This window comes from Mauremys mutica, chromosome 12 (genome assembly GCF_020497125.1).
Source record: "Mauremys mutica isolate MM-2020 ecotype Southern chromosome 12, ASM2049712v1, whole genome shotgun sequence".
Lineage (NCBI taxonomy): Eukaryota > Metazoa > Chordata > Testudines > Geoemydidae > Mauremys > Mauremys mutica.
Genome location: NC_059083.1, coordinates 69,155,547 through 69,168,205, shown reverse-complemented (window position 1 = coordinate 69,168,205; position 12,659 = coordinate 69,155,547). Strand labels below are relative to the sequence as shown.

Below are 12,659 nucleotides of genomic sequence, written 5' to 3'. Positions count from 1 at the left end.
ATTACCACTACCCCAGGGAGGGAGGGATTAAACCCGGTTGTTTGCCCATTTACAGGACAAGGTAATAACTGCCTGCTGTCCATAATGATCTGATGAGAGAGGACTACATAGCAGGAGTGCTGATGAGCAGCAATATGAGCCTGCACAATCCACGTGCCAGGCTGGAAGCTGGATGAGGATCTGACTGCTCATCTCTGGCCCATCATTTGGTATCTGCAGCGAAGAGCATGGTAAGTCTCTTCAGCTGTCACATCCCACCTTGCTCTCTGGATCATATTGAGAGTAGAATATAGCCTTGTGCATGTCCTTGTAGCTGTCAGCCACTCTGCTCACAAGGATAACAACACGATCCGAATGGGCCAGTACCACTAAGCACAGTGGGAATCCACCTATAGGCAGGGGTTGTTTAAGCAAAGATTTGTGTATCACTTACCCTCTGTGCTTCCTGATCCTTGCCCTTAGACCTGCTTTAGAATAAAACAATAAGGCTCGGTACTTCTGAAGCAACTTTCACCCAAGGATTGCAAAGTGCTTTACAACTCCTGTAGGGAAGGACAGATAGGGGTTACTTTTGCCACTTGTGACAGGCAGCCTCATCTGGGGAGGTACATGGCAGCTGTTTAACATCTCAACAGTGATGCCATACAACAGTTTAGGACAGGAAGTGGAGAAAAATATTCCTCTCCTATCCAATGAAGCGGCAAGGGGAAATTTGGCTCAGACACTGGGCTTAACAGCCAAGCTCTCATCAAAGGTGCCCATGGGATTGCTAATGAGCACAAGCCCTCAAGAGGACTGGTTTTATTGCTTTATCTGCCAGGCAGCACAGGGCTGCCTATAATTAGGGCTATGTAACAATGCAAAGAGAAGAGTGCCACCTACTGGTAATCATCAGCACTGCTTCCTGACACACCTTCAAGGTGCTCCTTCCAAGTAGCGCCTGGACCCAGCCCTGCTTACTGATGTCTGATTGGAATCACAGCGCAAGGAGCGATAGCTATACAGTTAACACGGCACTGAACACATTTGGCAATTCTTTGTTGCAAGATCTTCTCTAGGTAGATCAACCGGTTCAGCAAGCTCTTTGGAAAAGTGTTTATAATCCCTGCTGAATGGAATGGCGGAATTCCCCTAGCTTGGGAAGCTGTACTCGTATCAGGTCTGGTATCTCTATTACCCATGGTGTTTTTAACTGGATTTTTATAAATGTCAGGACAGCAGGTTGCTTTTGCTCTTATGTGCGGTCCTTCCTTCTCTCACCTCATCGCTTCATATCATCTCCACCTCATTCCTTACCACCTTCGCAGCCTTGGGGAGACCTCCCTTAACCCTGCTCCACCCTTCATTCCCATGGTCTTCTCCTCCCACACACCTTCCCCCTGCCCATCACAATCTGATCCTGCTGACTTTGTATTACCCTGTCACATCCGTTCTCCCTCCAGATTCCCTGCTCCATCCCCGAAAGCCTCCCACGGATCCATGACCTCTTTATCTCCTGCTATTCTCCTTCCCCCCACATGACCCTGGTACTCTCCATCTGACTCAGCATCCGTCACTGCCCTTTCCTTTGGTGACTCTTCATCATAAACTACCTTGGCCAATGCCACTGGGTCTCTCCTCTCTCTCTCTTGCTCTCACATACAGACACACACTATTATCCCAGCCCTTCTCTTCTTCCTCCCCCCTCCTTCATTGGACATCCCACCATGTGGCTCTCCCCCCCCCCGCCCCCTTAGCATACATTATCTACCTCTCCACCTAATTCTTCTTCCTCTGTTTTTCTGCCATCTTTGCTGCCTGATTGATTCATTTTCTTCCTCTCCCCTCAGTCCCCCATCCTCATATGTGAAACTTCATTTTCCACATTGACAACCTTCCTGATCTGACAGCATCTCCATTTCTTGTGCTAATGTCCTCATCTCTCTCTACAGACTTGATCAGACTCCTCAACTCAGTCTCAAGCACTCCCACGACTCTGTCCAGTCTCTCCCTGAACTCCCTGTTCAGATCCAGGGTTTGAATTCAGCCCACCTTTGCCAACCACAAACTTGGGATCCAGAGCTGAACCACCTCAGGGTTTAAAGGTTATTCATATCCTGGGGCTTATGGTTCAGGCCTATCTAGACTTAAAATGTCTCTTTCTTCTGATAATAAACCTGCATAACAACAACTAGAGTCCTTTGCTTGTGTTAGTTCATTTATTTCATGCAGTTGAAAGAAGTAGAAGGATAAGTTAATAGGAGCATCAGTTACCTTACTCAGAGCATTCCCCACTGACCTCCAAAAGTTCTTGAGAAGAAAGCAAGGCAACTCATCATACATATCATCTGATACACACTGTCTGGGTGATTCTTCAGTATGAGAGGTGGCTATTTGCACAGGAGTATGATAGCTACGATGTAACAATTCATGATGCATAGCATGATGGTGCACACGTAAAGAAATATTTTCAGGGTGGTGAAATAAATCTTATCCTTAATTATCAGTAGAATTTGGGTCTACAAGATCAATGGCCCATGCTCTACCACCTTGCCCATCCTTCTTGCTTGGTGTATTGGCAGTGAGCTGAATATCACTGAGAGCATTTTTTCCACTCATGTACTGAGAGGATTTTTCCATTGGGATACTACGAGGCAACGATTCTCCAGGGTCGACATCTAGTGTTTTATCTGCTGGGCCCTCAAAAATATTGATCAATATGTATATTGAAATCTGACATCTCAAAAGAGTTGGGTCTACTTTGTTTGGCGTTGTACAGTGATTCTCAAAGCTCATTCATCATGTAGAACACGTCTTACTAGACAGATCTTTTCACGGGCTGCTTCTCATCTCATTTACAATCACATGGACCACCTTCCCTCCCATCTGAGATCCCCTAACATCCATGTGGCAACTACAGTTATTAATGGAAAAGTACCACTGGAAAAGCACTTAATGAGCTTCTTCTAACGCAATACAGAAGCTGGAATCAAGGCTAGGCCAGTACCATGTGCCCAGCCAGCTGTCCAGACCAGAGTTTGGAAACCACTGCCCTAGGTTGTACACCGATGCACAGCTGGCATTTAAGACAGCATGGACACAGAGACGTACACACCCATCATCATCAGGAACCAAATCTGGGACTTTGATCACCAAAGTCACATGCCTGGAACTAAAAAACTCCTTTGGCTGTGAGAAAGCAGTAGACTATTATGGCCCAAAAAACCAACCACTAGAGGGAGACACAGTCACAGACACTTAGCAGGTTTATTACACTAGTCTACCATTATTTCTAAAAGCTTTGGGAGATTTGAAGGCACTGGGAGGTTTAAAGCAAAACTCTCAGGGTTCTGGTTTTAGGGGCAAACAGTAAAGGGATACGGGGCATTCTTGACTCATGCCATGTGTTAATGGAAAAGGATCAACAGTATCTGGTTTTCACTGAGATCATTCTGTTAGGTAAGGGCAGCAGCGGGTAAATCTGTCCCCAAAGCCAAGCTCTCAGGGTGGGGATGCTTATTTTACAGAGCCAGACATGCTTTTTCAGGCTAAAGTGAGACAGTTCCATAGAACTGGGAAGATTCGCCATAATAGAATGCTAATGATTTCTGTGCACTTGAGATAGTAACGTGCAAGGAATATTTTCACTGATTCCCCAGAAGCTGCAGCAGGAGAGCACCACTGGGGAGCACTCATAGCACCAACAAAGAGCTCCCCAAAAGCAGCGGCACAAAAATATATATAAGACAAGAGATAGGCGGCAGACGGGATAGCATGCAGTAAACTAGACATGACAGATTGGATGACTGTCCCCTGCTGTGCAGGGATATTCCTGGAGACCACTCCCCATTGTGCAATGTCTTGCATAGGAAGCATATTACACCTGGACTCCAGACACTGCACTGGCTTCCAGTTTGCATCAAGGTGCTGGTTCTGATTTATAAAGTCCAGACTGGTTTGTTCGTACAGACAGACTTTCTACTCCTCCATAACCCCTGCAGTTGCAATCAGACAGGAGCCAGGAATCTGAGGGAAGAATTTGCCCTTCTAAAAAGCGGTTTCACATTCTTCCACTCCAAGGCAAGGAGCAAAAAGCCCCCCCTAGAAACCCTAGACACATTTGACTGGAGGCAGAGGGGTGGCAGTGGAGGGTCCTTGACTCTGGAACTTACTCCCTTTGGATACGATGGAACCCAACCCAGGCTGCTGACAGGGCATGTTCTAGTCCTGTCTATTTCCTGGGGGTGGAAAGCTGGGTCTTCCAAAGGATGGGTTGCATGGGGATGAGTAGGTTGAAGGGGCAAGGTTGGTGGATTTGGAAGGATGATGAATGTGCCCATTGGGTCAAGTGACACCTGGAACGTGTTTGCATTCATGAGGCCAGCATAGGCTATTAAGGGGCTATTGAAGGTGGTGGCAAACCTCCCATTGGTGCTGGGTGTCACAGCACAAAACCAGGTTGTCTCTGGCTGACAGTCCTTAAATCTGTTTTTCTAAGGAGGTGTGGCAGAGACTCGTGGGTGTTGAAAGTCAAAATGACCTTGCCCCATAGCTTGGATATTACACACCCCACACTCTTCCAAATCCCACTGACCCTGGCGAGTTAATTTAAGGAGCCAGCTGAGTCAGTAGGTTTTGCTTCCATGTGCCTGACCTAGTGGAACAAAAATGGGTTGGACCTGAGTTAAGCAACTCCCACCTTCACGTCTTGGAAGGGAAGAGTGTTCAGTGGTCCAAAATCTCCCTCACTTATATCAATCAAACTCTGTTGAAATCAATGGGCTTGCACCAGAGGAGGATTCGTCCCAATGGATAGAATTTGTATTTAGTCCCACTGGCAACTCCCACCATCAATGGCAGAGCACAATGCTGGCAGCGTACTGCTGAGATCGTAAGCTCTGTGGGGCAGGGACCACCTACTGCAATGGGGCTCAGGCCTCTGGCCACTACTGCGACACAATAAGTTCTCAGTTTGCCTGCTAGTTGCCTTACCACTGTGCCATGTTTGCTGTCTATTCCAACATAGGGCTGGACCTGACCACCCGAGTTCAGTTTATGACAGCGGCAGAGAAAGAAGGGGATGATGGAGGAGATTGGTATCAGGGCTGAGCAGAGGAACAGTTTAGACAAGGTTAGGCAGATCAGAAAGCAAAGCAAAGGCCAGAACAAGCAGCTCTACAATACACTGACTAGTCCTGTCATTGAATAAAAAGGTCTCATTTTGGTGTGCTCCGTTTTTCATGCAGATGAGCCAATTCTGAGTTTGATTTGCCTAATCATGGGCCCTGTCCTTAGTTGTAGGCAATAGCTGGTGAACTCGGTTCACCCCAATAGTGCAGGGAGGTGTCGTACGTACCTTCCTGTGTCTTTGGGGGTCTGTGCCCCAGAGGGCAGTCACCCCAGTGTAGGGTAGAGAAACTTGTGCTGCAGGAGGTTCTACCAGGGAAGGGCAGCTTGACAATGGGGATCATTATACCCATCCGCCTTTGGGAAGCGCTGGGAGGTCTCCAGATTAAGAGAGCTACCTAAGGACTCAGTATTATTGCTACACTCTGTATTGCGACCTAAACTTCATAGGAGCTCAGCAGGTGGAGAGTGCTGAGGAGATGCATTGAATCCACTTATCCTTGAATCCTGCCATAAACACGTCCCCTCCCCAATCCGGGCCTTTACTAGCTCCCAGCAGGGGATCTTTTCTATAGAACACAACAGTAATAAAGATTATGTTGCTCAACCTGTAGCTGGGGGTTTCTTTTATGTGAGAGTCTATTTCAGTCCAGGCTTAACAATCCAGCCCCTGGAGCCTGGCCCTATAATATCTGACTCCCCTGGCTTGAAATGCCACCGCAGGTTGGAGCCAGTGCAGAGGAGCTTGGCAGGAAAACCTGTATTATGGCCTCAAGCCTTCTTCATTTTCCTGTTGATGAGGGATTTTTGTCTGTATCCCTCTCTGAAGATCTGGTGTGCACAAAAATAAATGAAGCAAGAAACTCTCACCTAAGTGTGGAATTTGCACCAGATTCCTGATCTCAATTTTTTAGAATCAGACTGTGACAGTGTTATAGAGGGCAGACAATTTATAAGCTTTATACAGGGTAAAACAGATTTATTTGGGGTTTCGACCCCATTGGAAGTTGGGCATCTGAGTGTTAAAGACAGGAACACTTCTTAAGTTGCTTTCAGCTAAGTTTGCAGCTTTGGGGCACGTCGTTCAGACCCTGGGTCTGTGTTGGAGCAGACTGGCGTGTCTGGCTCATCAAGACAGGGTGCTGGAGTCCCAAGCTGGCAGGGAAAGCAGGGGCAGAAGTAGTCTTGGCACATCAGTTGGTAGCCCCAAGGGGGTTTCTGTGATCCAACCCGTCACACAGGCTCCAGGCAACTATAATGTGGCAACCTCCCACGTGGCCAGGAGACACTTTCGGGGCACTAGCCAACACCCTGGTCTTTCAACAATACGGATTCAAATATAGCCAGTGAAGTGTTTGATCTATAATAATCATTAACATTTCTGGGACAGCTTCTGGTCTCACTCCTGCGAGCATTAAGCCACTCACTGGCATAGCATTGCTCCAGATTTACAGGCGTCACGGAGATCAGAACATGCCCCCAGTGGGTTTGTGCCGTGCTGCGTCTTTTAAGCTCTTCAGGGCAGTGGTTTTGTTCTTCCCTTGCCACCGCTTTCTCTGTTGTAAAGCGCCAGGCATGTGTATAGCACTATACAGATACTGGGCCAAATCCTGAGGCCTGACTATTTTGCCTTGGGCAAACTCCCACTGCGTTGAAATCAGTGGGAGTTGCAACTGCTTGCAGCAGGGCTGGCTGTAGCCTCAGGAATGCTGGGGATGCTGTGATGTAAGTTTTAGTTCACATCCTTCTCTTAGTGGCTTTTCCTGCTAGACTCCTCCCCCTTTACCATGGAAGTGACACTCACGGAATGACAATGTGCTGAAAATTACACTACTCTGCAGCTTACACCCAACGTGGAATTTATATCACCGTTTACATCACAGCTGTATTTGTCCCTGGGACACTGGGGCAGATTCTAATCTAGTTTCATTGGTGCAAATTTGGAGCAACTCCACTGACTTCCATGAAATGGACACCAGTGTAACTAGAGCTGGCTGAACTGTTCACAGCAAGCAACTTATTAGAGAGACGTCGTCCTTGATCGGGATGTGAATGTCACCTTGGGACCCTTGAACTGTTTGATCAAGGTGATTAGGCTTTTCCCATGCCCTCTGCTCTGGCACTGACTGCACCTTAGAGCAGTGGTTCTCAACCAGGGGTCCAGGCCCCCGGGGGGAACACGAGCAGGTTTCAGGGAGGCCGCCAAGCAGGGCCAGCATTAGACTTGCTGGGGCCCAGGGTAGAAAGCCGAAGCCCAACCATATGGGACTGAAGCCCAGGGCCCTGAACCCTGCCACTCAGGGCTGAAGCTGAAGCCTGTGTAGCTTTGTGGGGGGCCCTGTGGCCTGGGGCCCCAGGCAATTGCCCTGCTTGCTCCCCCCTAATGCCGACTCTGGCTTTTATATGCAGAAAACCAGCTATTGTGGCACAGGTGGGCCATGGAGTTTTTATAGCCTGTTGTGAGGGCCTTATAGGACAGATTTCCTCCCACATGCCTTTGACCGAGAACCCCGAGTACGGTTAGACTCCAGTTTCCCTTTTATTACCAGCCATTGATTTACCTCTTCCAAGACACCTCTACAAGAATATTCCCTAACACCACAAGGATCTTAAATAAACAGGGCCAAATGCTCTGTGTAAATCATCATTGGTCCACTGAACTCCATTCCAGGGACACCAGTGGAACTAACACCAGCTTCCATGAGCTGAGGGTCTGGCTCATGAGGTTTATTAGGAAAAAGCAGCAAGTTTTACCTTAAAAGAAAAGTAACACAATAGACCAAACCCACTGAGGTCTGAGACTCCCTAGCCTTGCCCAGGAAAAGTCGACCCCCAACCCTTGAATTTACAGAAAAGAGTTGTGTGTCTAACGCTCACATTGCTAGAGCTCTGAGTCTGTCCCATCGGCTGTGCACGTCTTCAGAGTCCCAACCCTCAGTGCCAAAATAGCCTCCTTGCTCAGGGTATGTCTACACTTCAAGCTGGGGGCGTGGTTCCTAGCTCAGGAGACATGCTGGCGGTGGTTCTCATTGAGACCCTAGGCACATACACGGGGTGGCTAGCCCGTCCCACCGCTTGCACTGCTATCGTTAGTGCACTGATTTGAGAAGCAGTAGCATGAGTAGGTCTCTAGCTGGGAATCACAAACCTCCCGCTCAAAGCATAGACAAAGTTAGTCCTGCTCATCAGCCATGGCCATTGAACCCTTCCAAGTCAGTAGGTGTGAGAGTGCATTAGCATATTCTCCACTGAGACCTGCTTGCCTCAGCCTAGGGAACATCCTGACACAATAGCTATTGCATGTTCTTCTATCGACTTGTTTCCATGAATAAACCCGGTGTCATCCACCCCTTGTCCCATCCCAGGTTAATTTCCAAAGTCTCTCTTGAGGTGTTGACTAATAATGGACTTCCTCTCTCTACTTAGAAGCTCCAAGTAAAGGTAATTACCAATTTGTGTGCACCTGTTCTTGGCCCAGCCAAAACTAATGGCCTCTCCCCCTCACCCATCTCCCAGGCATCCCCGCCTGTGTTCGCTGAAATCCTTTTGGATGTTAATTAGGCTTCAACTGCCTTGGTGGAGATGTTACCTGGTGTTCAGTGTTCAAGGAGAAGAAGGGAGAAAGCCAAGACAATGCAACATTCAGATTTTATTCCTTCCTCCACATACACTGTACACTCCTAGCAAGCACTTCTGGAAGTAGAGGTCTCTACGTTCCTAGATATTTCCCTATAGATAAACATACTACCATGCTAGAAAGCTTCCCTTTCATCACATCTGAGATAGAAAATTAAAATTAAACAATATCATAGCCTGCTGCTGTATTTACCATGCTATTACAGTCCCTTAAAATCTCTCATATCACATATAATGCCCCCTGTTGAGAAACTATCTATTCAAACACTGGAGACAGCTTAGCTCTCTGTGGGTTAAAGAAACCATCCTTGAATCTCTTTTGCCTACTCACAATAATCAGCTAGTCATTTCAGGTGATAGGATAGAGGCATCTGGGTAGACAATATCTAGGCCACCACAGAAGATAATCCTCAATCATACTTGAGCTTTTAGGAATGTCTTTGTTTATTCAAAACGATTTGCCAAATGCTTTGTGCAAACAGACTTCAGCCCACGGCTCCAGTCTCCAAGGGGGCTGCCGTGGTTATATGGCACAAGGCCGAGGACTTGGGAGACCTGGCCTACATTTTTCCAGCACGGGCTTCCTGGGTGAATTTGACCAAGTCACGCTTCCTGTTCCTCAGCTCCCCCATCTGTAAAATGGAGTTAATAGCCCAGCCTATCATCACAGGGTGCTGTGAGGACAAATACTATTCTGCTGAGAGGTGCTAGTAACTGCTTGGGTCACAAACCTCTTTGAGATTGGGTGTGAACGCACCCTGCAATTAACATAACTGTCAGGATGAGTTAATCAGAAGTTCCCCCACCACCAGCTAAGACAAATGGGGATTGTGTGAACCCACTCAGGAGCCTGGACTGCATTGGGTAGGCTCGTGGTTTTGTGTGTGTGTGTGTCTGTCTGTCTGTCTGTGTGTGTGTGTGTCCGACCACAGAGAAACTGAGGACAGACAGCACTGAGACCAAGAGTCAGAGGCAAAAAGCAAGAAAGCCAAGCAGCAGCTTGTGAGCACAGTGCAACCCTGGAAAAAGCAACAGAGACACCTCATGGGGCTGTTGGCTAAACCTTTCTTCTTTGTTCCTCCTGCATTCGGGGCAGCAGGACTGGTATATTCCTTGTAAATAAACAAAACGGCACCAAAGGAAATACCAGACTCCATCCATTTCAACTCCCAACTAGAACATCTCCAGGGCCCTGAATTTGGACTAGCCGCTCAGGTCAAAAACGGGCAACAGTGTGTGAAAGATTGTGAACTGCTCAGGAATGGGGACCCTTGAAGCGCCATGGATTGAATCTGGACTATTCGCTCAGGCGAAACTCTCTCTTTCAGCAAACACTCTTGCAAACACAGACTTGCGTGTTTGAAAGTTCGCAGACAGCAAATAAAAGGGGTGGTGAGGACCAAAGCAAATTGATGGTTTTCCTTTTGCGGGTAAATGTTTGTGCATACCTTTCGCCACTGTTTGCCCAGTTCTAAAAGTCACAGATAAGCCTGGCTCACCCGGTAGCTGCTTTTTTTTATTTGTTGCTTCTCTTTATAGCTGCGTCATATGTGTAAGGTTACATTGGAAGAAATGCCCACAAACAAAAGAGAGCAGGTGGGTGAGGTCATATCTTTTATTGGACCAACTTCTGTTGGCGGGACAGAGAAGCTTTCGAGCTTACACAGAGCTCGTCTGCAGGTCTCTCTCACTGACACAAGTTGGTACCTCACCCACCTTGTCTCTAATATCCTGGGACCAACAGGGCTACAACATCGCCGCGTATAGCCTGCAAAATGGGTTCGTTATACTTCCCATCCTGCCTCCTTTTGTCAACAACAGAGGGGCCATTGTTCAGATGAAATGCCCACGGGGTTCCCATAGAGAAGTAGGCGGAAGCAGCCAGCTCTCCCCTTTGTCTCCGTACCATGTTCTCATTTTCCCAACACTGGCCCTATTCTTCCATTTGCTCCCTGCATGGCCAGGGTAGCGCAGCCTTCCAGCTCCCTGGACAACAAGCAGCCTGGCCCAAGCTCACAGCAGAGAAAGCAGCTCCTCACTGCCATGCCAGCTGCACAGCAGAAACCCCAGTGATCTGAACCGTGCATATCCCCAATCCCAGGGCCGTGGTGCTGGAGGGGTTTAGATAAGTGAGGCTTGGACACGCAGAGTCTTCTGGCTCAGCTGGACATCGGCAATTTAGCTCTGGGCCTATGCTATGCAGCGAGGCCAGATATGGGAGTGTGGTGGCAGCACCCTAGCCAGGAGCAAACAGGAGAGCGGGGGTGGAAAACCAATGCACTGAGCCATTCCTCTGGTTGTATGCCAAAGAGCCCCTCTCTGCACCTGGAATCCAGGCCTCTGTCCCCATATTTCTACATATCATATGGCCAGTACTTCCCTTTCTGTTGCAGTATGGAAGACCCTCAGGCGGCCCTGCACACATGCACTCTGCCATTCCCTGCAGCCCCTCGAGAACAGAAAACGGCTGCCTCTCTTCTCTCATCTTCCAAACCTGCCAGCTTCTCTGTTTCCCTTCGCCAACATCTTCCTCCCCGGGGCTTCCCAAGAACTCCCGGTGTCTCTCTTCAATAACAATAGAGCCCGGCCGCCTCGGCTGGGATCCACTGATGCTCTTGTGCCAAAGGCTCCATTCAGCCGTACACACTGCCAGGGCCGATGCAACCCATTAGGCGACCTAGGTGGTCACCTAGGGCCCTAGCATTTAGGGGGCAGCATTTCGGGTCCTTCGGCGGGGACTGCTGTGGCCGGATCTTCAGCCGCCCTGGTCGTCGGCAGCATTTAGGCGGAGGGAACTGGGGCAGGGGGATGTGGGGAGGGCCGCCTGCAGCAAGGGGGGGTGCCTCACGCAGGGGAACCGCTCCCCGCCCCAGCTCACCTCTGCTCTGCCTCCTCCTCTGAGCATGCTGTCCCGCTCTGCTTCTCTCCCTCCCAGGCTTGCTGCGCCAAACAGCTGGTTGGCATGGCAAGCCTGGGAGGCGGGAGAAGTGGTGGAGCAGAGGTGACCTGGGGCGGGGAGCTGCCGCATGGCTCCCCTGGCCGGGGGGAGCTGCCGCGAGGGTAGGGCGCCTCAGGGCGGATGTGGGGGCGGAGAGCTGCCACAGGGCTGGGGGGGTGCAAGGTGGAAGTTTCGCCTAGGGCGTGAAACATCCTTGCACCGGCCCTGCACACTGCACAGCAGCACGTTTTGTGGACCGTAGAATGTTTTGGAAGTTCCCTTTCTTGTCAAAGGATAAGGGACAATAACCTGCCATTTTTGCATCCACCTCTTGTCTCTCATCACACACTTAGACACTCTAAGCTCCGTGGGGCAGGGACTGTCTTTTTGTTATATGTGTACAGTACTTAGCCTGATGGGGCCCTGAGCTGTGACGGGGGTTACTCCAGGTGCTACCACAATCCAAAAAACCAAAACAAAACACACTTTTTACATGAAAGCTTAGATGAGCCCTGGTAATTAAAGGGTTAGCGAACAAGCCGTCAACCAGCCATTTTGCCAGCACAGCCAGGCTCAGGGAACCAGTTAGTCTGTAACACCAGAAACCCCTCAGACAATCTGTTCAGGCCAGTTCTGTTCAGAATTCCCCTCTGCCCAGGAAAGAGCAGGAGAGCTTGGAAAGGCCTAACACCAAGCAGCAGTGCTTAATTTGGGCCAGGGTTTCAGGGCTGAGCCCCGGCACCTCTAGGCCAGGCAGTTCCTCCCCCCGGCACCTCTAGGCCGGACAGTTCCTCCCCCTGGCACTTCCGGCTTGGCACATCAGTTATGAAAGTAAAAAAATTATTTGAGCCCCGGCACCTCTTTCTTTACAAATTAAGCACTGCCAAGCAGGATGGCACCACTGCCACCCTCCAGCATTTGCGTGTTAAGAGAGCCTCACGGACCCACTGCTCCACCTGGCCACTCTAGCCCCACTGCC

At 49.2% G+C, this 12,659-nt stretch overlaps 1 protein-coding gene across 3 annotated transcripts in view; it reads right to left on the bottom strand.

The window, feature by feature from the left end:
- The window catches only part of FADS6 (fatty acid desaturase 6), a 51,893-nt gene that overhangs the window by 26,762 nt on the left and 12,472 nt on the right, over window positions 1–12,659 (bottom strand). The window contains exons 1-2 of one of the 3 annotated variants that reach the window (XM_044983705.1): window positions 2,254–2,271; window positions 434–542 (exon numbers count right to left, since the gene is read on the bottom strand). The exons of 1 other annotated variant lie outside the window; for it this stretch is intronic. The gene's annotated coding sequence lies outside the window, so the exon portion shown is untranslated. Of the gene's footprint in view, window positions 1–433; window positions 543–2,253; window positions 2,272–12,659 lie in introns of those variants that run through there. One more of the 3 variants, XM_044983708.1, reaches the window with a different exon arrangement.